The 13,363-nt window shown below is 40.9% G+C and overlaps 1 protein-coding gene across 1 annotated transcript in view; it reads left to right on the top strand.

The window, feature by feature from the left end:
* Nucleotides 1–7,096: 7,096 nt before the first annotated feature.
* The window catches only part of coro1ca (coronin, actin binding protein, 1Ca), a 30,565-nt gene continuing 24,298 nt past the window's right edge, over nt 7,097–13,363 (top strand). Inside the window, exon 1 of the mRNA XM_040155191.1 lies at nt 7,097–7,201. The gene's annotated coding sequence lies outside the window, so the exon portion shown is untranslated. The remainder of the gene's footprint in view (nt 7,202–13,363) is intronic.

The raw sequence follows: 13,363 nt of genomic DNA, 5'->3' as shown, positions 1-13,363 counted from the left end.
GGTCAAAATAATGTACTGTATGTGTTAATTATGGAAATAAACATTTCTTTTACATAATATACCATGGATCCTGTTTTGTTCTTACTTTTTCAGAGCATTATTCATTTAAAACTAATCTATCTATCCAACTAAGTATTGGATATTTGAAATAATTTGCTCTATACTCTGAAGCAGTGGATTTGTTAAATGAGAGACAAATGGCTTCCTACAGGGAAATAGTGTAGAAAAGTATTTGTGAATCAGGCAAGAACAGAAGTGGGATTATAAACTATCACCCTGAATGCTCCAGATGCCAGTGTTAAAGACCTTTCTGAATAGAGAAGATAAGATCATATGAACTTTATTCATTCCATTGGGGGAAATGTGAAATCAACTGACACAGATATTTAGGCAAAACTAAATATCTGTGCACTGACTCAACTATGGTGGTGTATATATCCTGACATTACGTCATTGTGCCCCCATCTGTATGCTTTGGCAGGAGAGCCATTTTCTAACAGCCATCTTATATAACATTTGGCTTCCCGTCACCGTTTGCATGACATCAGTGAATTACTTAAGTTACGCGCTCTTGTTCCTTTTGGCCTATATGACTGTGCGTGTCTGTATAGTGAATGTTGGGGCCTGTGTGCAGTATGGCATGTAACGGGGGCATTGAGGTAGCAATGATGTTATTCAGTGTTGTTTGTGTGTGAACTGACACTGGTATAAAGCATTTCAGCCTCTGTTTTTTCTTACATGTACAGGAAACCCAACACTGGTATTTCCAGAAATGTGAAATGGAAAACCGATGTGTCTGACTACTATAAACTTGTAAACATTTAAATGACAGAGGGACTAAATAAGAAGCTTCGTAAAACTCATCATTAGTGTGCCAAGAAGCCTGTGGGGTATTTTGAGTTAATGATGATCATGAATTAGAGACACATTGGCTTTTGTCTAGACAAGTTTGGGAGTGACCTGTAACACTTTTCGAACACAAAACGAACAGTTGGCAGGAAGACGGGGACTGCTAGCTGCCTGTCTGTCAACACAACAGCCTTAAGTCTGCAGTCTCTGGGTGTGGGCCGGCCCCTCTTCCACTTCTTCTGCCGGTGAATTCTTGGCTGCCGTGCCTCCATTTTTGTTTTATTATCTGAGGACGTATCCTGTTTTGGATGTTACTATAGAGACCAAGAGAAACAAAAGAAAAAAGTCAGAGCTATTTTTCAGATAATTTCCCACACTCCTGGACATACCCAGGTTGGCTACAATTACTCACCATTTATCCCAGACACAAGCATTCTTTTACCATCTACTCGTTATCTTAACTAGGTTCCTGGAGTGAAATAGTATGAACTGTGTAGCCCTTGCCACCGGTATGGAAATAGTGTTGGGTAAGGGAAACACTCGCGATCCGCACTGGCCATGCACCATTTAACATTCAGCTGTGTTCCCATGTCTTTCAATTGGATACAGTGAAAAGTTTACCATTTATGTATCTAAAGTCTCACACTCATTCTCCATGTACCTGAATCATAACCTGCAAACAAAGAGATTGAGATATGAAAGATAATTACTCCAAGGTTACTCAAAACAGCAAAAAAGTAAAGCGATAAGTCCGAGTTTGCCCTGATTGTATTAGTCAAATGTGCTGTGACATCACATGGATGTAATATAAGGCTCCCATTGCTTGTGCATTTGAGGGAGGACTGAACATCACCAAACAACCAACAAAGAGCGCTCTGTCAGTCCTGAGAGAGAGCCATCGACTCGGCTACAACATCTAACTGGTAAGTGTAAGCCGCAACATATGATAAGAGATCAATATCATATCCATCACACTGTAAGAGTAGTGAGCTGTCCTGAGCGGGGCCTGTGACAGGCAGGTTGTGTTGTACCAATTAGAGCTGATAGAAAAGATATTTTCTGGATTTTCCAGAGGCTGAAACTTTGGTTTGTGAGAGGTTCCTGGTTCACTGGTTTGAATTCCTGTATGTCTGAGTATGTTGAGGGAGCAGGGCACATGGTCATCAAGTGATCAGCTTTGGGCATTCAGGGAGGATGAGACAGGATAATGGACCGGCTGTTAACAGGGATGGACTGCCTTAAGGGAAGGGGTTCCCAACACTGACTGATAGAGAAGGTGGAGGATAATCAATGAGTGCAAATTCCACTGAGCTCTGACAGTGGCTTTACCCTGACGAGTTCACAGGATCTGAAGAACTAGTTTTACTGATGTCTTCACACATTATCTCTTTGTGTCTTATGTCTTATTCTATCATGTATTTCTGCTCTCTCTCAATATCCCGGCATGAAAGACAACATGTTTGTATCTCCGCCACACAGCTATGCCACCATTGTATTGTGATAACATTAGCTCCCTTAGCCATGTGTCTGGCCTGTGAGCAGGCCTGTCAGATGATAAGACAACAGCAGTCATATGTTGTCACACAGACAGCGGGATGAGGCCATGGACAGGAAGCAGACTCATGGTCCAGATCATTGTTCATTGTGCTTTGCCATCATCTCTGCTTACTGCTGCAGTTTAGTGGGTGAAATCCTATTAAACAATTAGACAATTAGACAATCTCATGGAAAAGTTTGTTTCTGCCACATGTTTACTTAGGTTTTCCTTTTTTCTCCGCTTTTTCCCTTTTTTTTAACAATAACTTGTAACATCCATCCTCCTCCTGCTGCTGCTACTAATACCTCTGTATTCGCTGACTATTATTCATCCTCATTCACCATAACCATCAAGATAATTGTCATAAGAGCCACGACTGCAGTCAGCAGCACAAGATAATGCTGCTCAGAGAAGCCTTAATGAATACAAAACCAAACTTAGATTCAGGGCTCCCTAGATTCATTTTTTTTTAATCAGTGACTGGAATACTTACATTAATAGAGTTGCATGTCTTCCTCACAAAAAATGTGGGAACATGAAGACTGGACTGACTGGTGCCTAATCAATTAATTGGGTCACATGAAGCCAAAACAGCAAAAAAATCTGAAGTGTGAGAAAACAAGTTGGGTTTTAAGAAAAAGATTTGCTGACAGACTGTCATAAGACTTTGTGAACCGTCAATAATAACAGAGAGGGGTCAAGTTCTCCCCAACTGCTATGATGCTGATTATCCCAAAACACTGATCAGAGATTTTACATATCAACACCGTTCTGTCTTAAATTCAAATAATCAATTCAATTTGCATGAACAATGACAGTGAAAAAATATTACATTACGTAAAGTGTATTAGAAAAATAATGCTGCTGAATCACTTATCAGGCCAAAAAGAAGGATTAAAACTCGCACTTCAGATTTTAGCAATATCCTGTGACTGTAATTTGTCTTAAAGTTGAGCTGGTGTGGACATTACAAGAGCATGAGTAACCCAACAGAGGGTATACTATAGCAGTTAAAGTCGTAAGATACTTCGATTCACCACTTCCAGGAAAATGGCTCCCGTGTGACTACAAATTTTTTGCCCCATGCTACATGGTCTTCTCCTAAGACTAAAACCATTTCTAATGTATAGACTGTGATGTTAATCCCAGGTGTCTGCTCCTTTTTCCTCCTCTTCTGTTTCAGCAGCTTTCAGTTTTCAGTGTATTATTCAAACAGGGAATATTAGTGGGGACGCTCAGAATTACAGAGGCAGAGATCAATCATGGTCTGCAAGCAAAGGAAAATACTTCTGTGCTGGCATTCCTAACACGAGGCATGATTTGGGGGGATTTGGTCTTTTGTTGTGAGGTTAACACCATGCCGTTCTCCGCAGACCAGTATGGGACAGAATCAGGACAAACTGGAAGGGGGACAACAGGCCCTCGGTGAAGGATCGGAGAAGGCGAGGCCGTGCCCTGACTCTGGAGGTGCAGGCAGTCATGCAGGTGATGTAATGGAGGGAGGAAGCTCCTGTGAGGGGGAGGCTGGTAACACCGGGGAAAATTCAGTGGAGCCAGACGCTCAGGATCTGGATGAGAGCCCCGGACAGGAGCCAAGAACACCTTTTAGTGAGAAGTACACAAATCTGTGGGGGAGTCCATTCACTGCAAGGGAGGTGAGACAGGGAGGGGCTGCAGGAAAGGAGGGAGGGGGAGGAGACGGAGGCAGGACCGTTCCAGAGGTTCCACAGGAGACAGACAAGAACAAAAAGAGTAGTGCAAGGACTGAGGAAAGAGTCCCAGCATACAAGCTGTTCAATCAAATCAAGAGAGAGAAAAGGAAGACTGAGGAGGAGCTTCAAACATCCTCAAAGATCAAGATGGAGTATCATGATGAGGGAGGCGTCCCACATGAGGAGAAATCAGATGGAGTTTCACATGAAAAGCATGGCCTTGCTGTTGCCTCAGAGGATGCAAACTCCTCTGACAATACTGAGGAGGGCTCTGAAATGACGAACATCAGCAGATGTGGAGCTCATGCAGGAAGTGAGTTGCTGTCTGTTCAAGATCAGAATGAGACCATGATGGCTGAAGTGGAAGATATTAAGGTCGGTGCAGGAACAGTGAGCTGTTTGAGCGAAAGGAAGGAACCGCCTCCAGCTCAACCCCAACATCCTTTGAAAAACAGTCTGCAGAAAAAGTCTCTATTAGACATGAGTGATACCATTCACTGTAGACCTCCAAAAGAGAGAACGAAGAATAATACAAAAGAGGAAAAACTAACACGTGAAGCGAAGCCAGTCTTGAATGACTACTCTTCAAGAAAACCAAAGGTCATTGACAGTAATGATCAAAGAGAGTCAGTCAGGCCTTATCAACAAATGGAAACAACTGAAAAGATAGACTTAGATTCAGCATCAAATCCTGTCTCACCGATTGAACCCAGCTCTATTTTGGAGAAGCTACTGAAGAGAAACAGAAAAGAGGCAGGTCTTTCTAAAATAAAAGCGGTTGATTTTGACAACAAGGACACCATGGATGTTCCTGTGGAGATGAATCCAAAGAGGATCCTTGACAGTGCAGCAACAGAGATATCCAGTGATAGGATTGATCAGTCAGAATGTGACGTAAGGGAGATTTTACCCTCCTCTGCAGATTCAAAAAAGAAATCACCTAAACCAAACCTTGCAACAAAGGATCACCACATTAAGGTGTACGACGTGAAAAAGACAGACACTGCTTACAGTGTGGCCTCAGATGGACTTTGTTTCCAGCCAGGAGTAACTGGAAATACTATCAGTGAGAGCGCACTCACAAAATCACATTATTCCAAACCTGACTGTCACAGTTCAGAGGGGACCATCGACCCAACAGATACTTCTTCAGATATGGGCCCCTCTAAAAACCTGTCCTCAGACAACTTACAATCAGCTGTTTCACATGACAGAAGGTCATGTGAAGTGATTGGTGTGATTACTAAGGAAACTGCACCTTCCTCAGTGTCTGATTCAAAGTCTCCACCAACAAAAAGTGATGGGCAAATTGCAGAGTTATGCCATCATTTACTTTCTGCTGAGAAGACAAACACCAGTATGGTAAGAACACCACTACAAGTAAAGGGTGACAGTGAGAGCAACACTGATCAGCAGTTGTCTGGCTCTGAGAGGGAATATACTCAGTCTGTGAGGACAAAGAAGGTAAAGAACTCCACTGAGGACACTGTTGCACCAGCTGTTGATGCTCGCTCAGTTATGGTTGCAGGTGGGACAGCTATTTCAGAGGTCACAACCAACATGAAGCAGGATCTCCATATGGCACTTAACACAGAAAATATAATACCAGACCAACTTGATAAAAAGCCCGGCAAAGAGAGAGATGACAGTTTCTTAGAGAGATATAAATCCCAGAGCTCTCCCAAATCTAGGCCTGTCTCAGAACTCATAAAGGAGACAATTCAACTGCATGAAAAGCTGCAACACCAGGATTGGCCAAAGCCAGTTGAAGTCAAGTCTGATGAGCAGGGCCAGTTTGTGAAGGTGGCACAGATGAAGGCGGCTTTCGATGCAGCCCAGAAATCCCCAGACAGGGCAATCGAGAGGAAGCCATCAGTCAGAAAAGGTAAGGACATTTAAATGTATCTAAATGCAATATATATATACTGCTGTATGAAATAAGTAGAAACTGCAGGTGGTGCAGGACACGCTGGAATGAACAGAATTGCAGGTAAATTAATCAGTGAGTCATTTGTGATTGAAAAAACAATCAACCAATTAAGTGTGCTCTCCTGATGCATGGACCCTGAGATGTTGGGCTGCCAGAGCCAGGACAAACACTTGCATCAACGCTAATCTACAAGACCGAAGGAGATTGAAGAAAAATAGATTAAATGATGGGATACAGTTGTTTACTGCTGTCAGAAGTCTGTATCAGTGTGTATTTGTGAAATAACGCCATCTTGTGGTGCTGTAATACAATGGTGGTACATTGTGTTCTTCAGGAGAATTGAAATATATTTTTAATATTGTAAAATGATATCTAGAACAGTAATATTGTAAAAGCATGTTTTATTGTTTCACTGCCTATAAATACACAAACTGTATAGAATAGCTTATAGTCATGGACATTAGAAGCAGCCTGTATAAGAAGTAAAATCTAGGATTTAATTTCTAACAGAACCATTCAGCCTTATACACTTGTGTTTATATCCCTATATCTAATTTACCCCCATCACTCACAACTGCACTCACATACTTAAAGCCCCACTTTAATAATCCAATTATTGTTGCTTCATCCTGATTTATATGTTATATTATGGATCCTTCTGACTCATTAAATGTGCTGTCACGAGTTAGTGAGATGCATTTGTCTATCCCTCAAAGAAGGAACTACATGACTCATATTAATTGATAAAGAAATTGCTAAGTGTTGCTTTTGTAAATTATATGACCTTAATATAATAGTAGCAGATAATAATAGACAGACGGTAAACAGATATTAGGAATTTCACAGAAGATTAAAAAGCCACAATAAAACACAAAATTGAAGGTGATTTTCTGACTGGGAACCTGAAGACAGGAGGAGTGAGTCCTGCTCCCTGGTTATCCAAAAGTCACTCTGATTGGCTATTGGAGCTGTCCATCAGAGGCCGCCGATTCACTCAGGGCTCGCCAAACCAATGGACGGGGCGGGGTTAGTGTTGGAGTGGGGCAAGAGCACAGAGAGCGAGTGGTGTCAGCACAGCGGCGGCTCCGGCACAGGGAGGAATCAATTGGGATACGCGTTGGGCTGTGTTATATCATTCGGCTTTCGGGAATACTTTCATTTTCCTCTCAGAAGGTAGGTTACAGATTTCGTGGATTGTTTAGAGTGTCTGAAGTTGTTTTTCTCCCTTAAATTGGTTGCAGCGGTCTTCGTTTGTCCACCTACAGCAGCACAGACAGGAAAGTGCATGCGCTAGCTAAAATGAATCAGGATATAATGTGAACTGTTTTTTTAAGCTAGCACTAGCCTTCAACGGCGGTTTACTAACTGACAATGCGAGAAAAGTTTCTGACCGATAAGCAAATAAATTCCTGTTTTCAAGCAAGAGTTTTGTTCCTTTTGGTATTCGGTGGGTTTCGTGGACAATTCACGGTATGAAATTTGCTATTGTACGTTGCTGAGCGGGGTGGGGTAGCTCACCATAGTGCGGCAGGAAAACTTATCTCCCATATATCCGAACAGACGGAGGCGCAGGCAGCACAACCGCGCCCTGGCCTCTGGCATCCTGTACAGGCGTTAACGTGGTCTCTTCAAACTGAATAATTAGCTCCATACATTTATTTTTAAATCCAAGAATTAACTCTTCCATTTCCACAGAGAATTATGTATTATTAAATTGCCCCTTTTGATGTAAATTCGGTATCCGCAATATTCATCCAGATGCCAGGCTCAGATTTGACCCACTAACACACTGGTATGGAAGATAAATGGAAAAGGGTCATAGCACAAAAGTGGTCGCTGCCTCCATGCTGGCAACTACAAATGTTGTCCAGTTGCATAGATTACTGTGTCCTTCACCAGCTCTGCTTGTTTGGTTATATGTAACACGTGGGGAATTGCTGGTATGAAATTATGCAGAATCTGTGCATGTACTGCCAAAGCCTTCTCTAGTAATTAGTTATTGTCATTGAGGCCAGACAGAGAAATATCATGTTGCTGCACCTGAGTGTGTTTCTGTTTATAAATGGCGGAGTCCACCAGCACTATGTTGACAGCTGTTTTTAATTACTGTCCATTCCCCCCAAAAAAGGTTTTGGTTTAATTATGTTCAAGTCAAATTAAGAGAGGGTACATTATTTACTAATATGTGCTGCTTTTATTCAAATGCATATAATTGCCTGATCAGTTTGATCCGCCTAAATATTTTATATTTAAAGTTTCCACAACTGGACCATGTGTTGTAATTAATATGGGTTCGCACATTAATGAGTGTGTCACAAGTAGGGCTGCAATAAAGAGGGAATATTATTTTCATTACTGACTGATCTGTTATTTTTTGATTCATTATATAGCTTATTAAAAGTAAAAAACAAAAAAAATTATAATGATGAAGACGATTCCTTCAGATGTCCTTATTTGTCTATCAGTCTACAGCCTTTACATATCAAATACACAATGACATTAAACAAACAAAAGCAGCAAATCTTCAAATTTGGGTGGCCGGAACCAGAGAGGACTTGGTATTTTTGGTCGATAAGATGACTGAAACAATCAGTCAGCTAATTTTCTTCCTCTCAGCTAATCAATGAAGTGACTAATTGTTTCAGCCCTACTCACAAGTATTGTGAATGAGCCTCATCCAAAACTGAAGGTTGTAGGGAGGTCACTGAAGACTTGATGGTGCTCCCCTTCTCACTTTGCAGTCATAAATAGTCTCTGAAGTAGAGCCCTAATGGCTGGGTGATGATCCCAGTAGTCCTCTGTGTGACCCCTCTCTCTGTACTCTACTGCCACCTCATTTGCTTGCTCATGACAATAGGACAGTTAGATTTGTAATCACCATGGTCATTGCGCCAAAAGGGCAGCATGATTTGCATATTTGGCCCCTGTCTTGAACTACGTTACTTAAGTCCCATGTGTAATCAGCTTTGAAGTTGAAGGAATTTCCCTCGCCGAGTCTCGCTGTGGGATGCAGAGTAGTTGAAGGCTGAGAGAGCGACCCCAGGGTTGACAGTCAGCAGTATTACAACTGTGTTTGGACTTGTTAACCATTCAAGACGCATAAACCTCTGCTGGTTGTGTTGCAGTACAAGGTCTTTAGAAGTGTGTAGCCTGCCTTCCTATGGCTGGGTTGAGAGAGGAAGTGGGTCAGGAAGCAGAGGGAAACTAAGCATGAGATGTGAGGGAGTTTTTTGTTCCTATCAGCTGTGGCAAGTCGCTCTTGTGTGGGCTGTGCTGATGTCTTGAGTGCATTTTTAACATTTTGAATTGGTTTCAGGAAGATCACGAAGATTTATATCCATTATCCAGCATATCCGTTACATTTATTTCATCAGTGATGAGTGAGGTCGGGCTAAGTCCAGCTGTTCTCTGCTGGCCATCTAAAATCACTGTTCATTATTGTGCTGAAATTGTTTGGAAGTAGCAGTTCAGGCTTTGGCTTTGTTTTGTGGACTAAGGAATGTGTACATTAGATAGAAAGTAGCTTATTAGTAGTTTGATATCTCTCCACAGTTAGTTCTCATATCACTCTACTGGAATATTCAGCATCCTGTGGAAAGTAGCTAAATATTTAGTCAAAAGCTTGGCCCCTGCATCTCAGTTGGACTCAAAGATTGCATTCTTTGAACATGTCTGACATACCTCAGTTTGTGTCTAGTCCTGTCTGTGCAAGATGTTATCTCCCTGCACTCTTTCAAGAGGACTTTCTGCCAGAAACTTTCAGAATGGAGTACCATAACTTCTATATTTAAATGACCTTTGATTCACATTTTGGGTTTGTTTTACTTCAGATTTATTTTTTTCCACATCTAATGTCCAGTGGGTTTTTTTCTAAGGACAGGTGGGATAAACATTTCATTATCTAACCACCTCATTGGCTTATTAGTGTGTTTGCTCATTTGGACCAGCCTGCAAGATGAAGAGGATCACATGCCTAAATATGTATCGCTATTGGTTTACACAGTGGAAAACAGAGACTGACTCAACCCACTGACTGTACCACTAGACTGATTGCGGTTTTTTATGAAGATACACCAATAAATAAGGGAACAATAAAATTCTAACTAAAAAGTGACCCAGAGAGCAAGACAGACCTCTTCATATAATAAGCAACAATTATGTTAAATACATATGAATATAGTCTCAGCATGTTACTTGATTGAGTTGTCTTTGTTTAATTATCTAAGTTATCTATTGATATTTAGAGATCATTGTGCTAGTTTTGCTTGGAACCTCATTCATAGATGAAGTTCAGATACCCTCTTTGTTTTGTTGAACCTCCTCTTTTAGCTTTGTAATGCTTTTAAGCTTAGCAATTCCAGCAGATGCACGCAGACTTATACTATTTCTTCCCCTGGTCATTCCCACTACAGCTGACAACATCTGTTGAAATAGAGTGTTGGTTTGTGCCTTGCTCACTGGGGGAGGGGGAAGTAGCTGATCAGGAAGAGGAAGGATTGTGCATGGTATTCTCAGGCTGTAATATTTAGGATTTTAGTTTATTTTTTTATTTTTTGTTTTTTTCATTTGTTTGTTTTTAATTACAGAAATAAGCAGATTTGGCCATTTGTCGTCTTTTCTTTAGGTCTGTTTTTTCAATCCTGCAATAGGAAAGGTGCTTAAAAAAACCTAGGCAGATGTTATGTTTGTTTTGCATGACTACATATATAAAAGTAACCCTACACACAAACACTCACAAAAACTAGAGCTTTTCCTGTTGTGAGTAATTTTATAGGATTTTAAAGTGGTCTCTTTTTAAACCTTGACTTTTAAGTAGGATAAGAAGTTTAGGATTTAGCCTTTTAAGTCTCACAGCACAGAAAGTGATAGAGTTGGAAAGGAGGTTAGTGCTCAACTACAGTTCAAGGCATGCTCAGCGTCACACTAAACAGACATTTTCTGACATGTTTATGTTTGCTAAGTGTGAATCTAAGGGGTCTGTTTTTCCTGTTTTGGAATGAGGAAGTTGGCAAAGCCTAATCATTTGACTTTTGTTGTTGAAATCTTTTCGTCTGTAAATGTCTGACACACTACATGCTATTGATACGTGTATATAACCTTTACCTAGCTGGAGGAATTTAATTGGAGCTGGTAATGGTTTTGTCTGCGTTTTACCAAACACGGACTTGGACCTTTAGCCACATTGCTCTTGTGCCTGCAAATCTCATTCCCTCTACAAAGTATAAAAGAATACAATAAAATTCCTTGAAACATTGGTGCATAATGTATGGCGTTCCAGCTGCATTTAAACTGTGCAGACCACAGACTGAATGGTCACTTGGGGTTGGAGAGAGGTGAAAAAACAGAACCTTATCTCATTGTTGCAAAAAGCACAAGAATGTAGCTGGAATCTGATTACAATGGTGGTCCGTGGCCTTGGTTACAGGAAGGGGATTTAGGTGGCGTCTCATGCGGTCTTGATGACAAAAGGCAAAAGGCAGCCAGTGTATGGAGAGCACTGAGGCGACATCACTGGTGTGTGTGTAGTGAGGGCGAGGGGTGACATGGTTAGCAAAGTGTGGGAAAGAAAAATCTGTGACCAATAATGGCTGCTGTGTCTCTGAAGATACAATATGAAACCTTCTGACAATAAAATATCAATAATGTAGAGTGTGTATACATTTATCACATGACATAGCCACCCCCGTATAGTAGACATATTAGCTTACCATTAATTGTAGGGATATATCTTTTATGCATGGCCAGATATGACCTGGTCTGTGGATACCAAGATGACGCTAGTAGCCACGTTGCAGGGAAGTCGGCAATAACAACAAAGATGAAAAGCATCAACAAACAAAGGAACTGCAAAACTAAACATGTAGCAAGATAGGACCTGTTGAGAGACATGGTTGAGCCTTGTTTTATTTGCGGACCGTGTGTATCTGCAGTGGGCTTTATGCATGCCACTGACCTTGGGTTCAGACTACATGCCAATTTCAAGATGAATGGCTCTAGATGAGACAAATGTTGGGTTGTGATGAATTTTATAAATGAGATAACAGACAGATAACACAGGAATACACTTTTGATGCTTATTGTAGTGTTAAGTGTTACTGCACATGCAGCAGCCTCTATGTTTTTGTATTTCCTAGTCCCGAAACAGTCAGTTGATTAATCATTTAGTTAAACAGTTATTCAGAATAACAGTGGTTTTTAGTTGGTTACCAACAGCCTCAAAGTTCTTTCTTGTTTTTTACTTAATTTCTGGCTGCAAGAGTTGATGTCTCTGGCCGCACGTTAAGGCTCTGGGAGGACTAGTGGGCTTTTGCTGCCTAGTCAAGCTCAACCTGTTGTGAGAAACAGCTCTATTTTCTGTCAACATTACAGTCAGTACGCCTTCAGGTTAACAACTTTAGGAAGAACCATTTCAGAAATATAAATACTGAGCACGTTTGATAATAGAAGCTCAAGGAGTAGGAATAGAGATACTTTCAAGCAAATATACAGTAGTAGACACTAGTACAAAGTATGCAGTAGTTATTTAAAATAACTGTGCTGTGCAGACTGTTTAGCCTTTGTCATAATTCTGCTCTAATTCTGCTGCCCCTCCCTCTCCTACATCAGCTCATCCTGATTTGTGGCTGGGATTTTCATGTTATGTCACATCTCACTCACCAAGCACACTACAAACACACCCCAACAACAAGGTGGTGAGAATATACAAAGGCTATCTATTGCGATTGCACTGACAAACATTGTTCACTCTTGTTTTGCATTTCCCATTGTCCAGAATAAGCCATCATCTTATGGTTTCACAGAGCTGTAATAGGCAATGAGTTATAATCCAGGTTAGGCTGGTTACCTGCGACAGCAGGAATCTGATTGTCCAAGTGTTATAGGTAAGCAGTTTTAGTAAATCCCATCTCACAAAGTTTTGTCTTCTCACATCCCTCTAAACAACTTTTTTTTTTTACCATCGCTGTGTCTTTATTATCAGGTAGGACACAATAATATGTAATATTATTGTTCAAGAGCCCTGTCAATGAGAAACCAGTTGGAGTACCAATAGCTTTTGACAGAATGGGGTGGCCCCATGTTTTAATTGGAATGTGTGACCATAATTCAGTGAGGCAGGGATAGGCAGCATTAAATGTCTCCTGTGTGTGAGGACATACCGTAATCTTTCATGTTTATGCACATGCTCTAAAATGTATACAAATTCGCTTTCCAAATGGTGGATGCCCCAGTTTTTAATTACCTCTGATGACTCTGTAACACGAAGTCAGGGGATAAATTTAGATTATCCTGGAAAATGGTCACCTTCAAGCACTTCATTGATCTTAGTGTTCAGTT

The sequence above is a fragment of the Xiphias gladius genome, chromosome 19 (assembly GCF_016859285.1).
Source record: "Xiphias gladius isolate SHS-SW01 ecotype Sanya breed wild chromosome 19, ASM1685928v1, whole genome shotgun sequence".
Taxonomy (NCBI): Eukaryota; Metazoa; Chordata; class Actinopteri; order Istiophoriformes; family Xiphiidae; genus Xiphias; species Xiphias gladius.
This window is presented reverse-complemented; position numbering and strand designations above follow the sequence as displayed.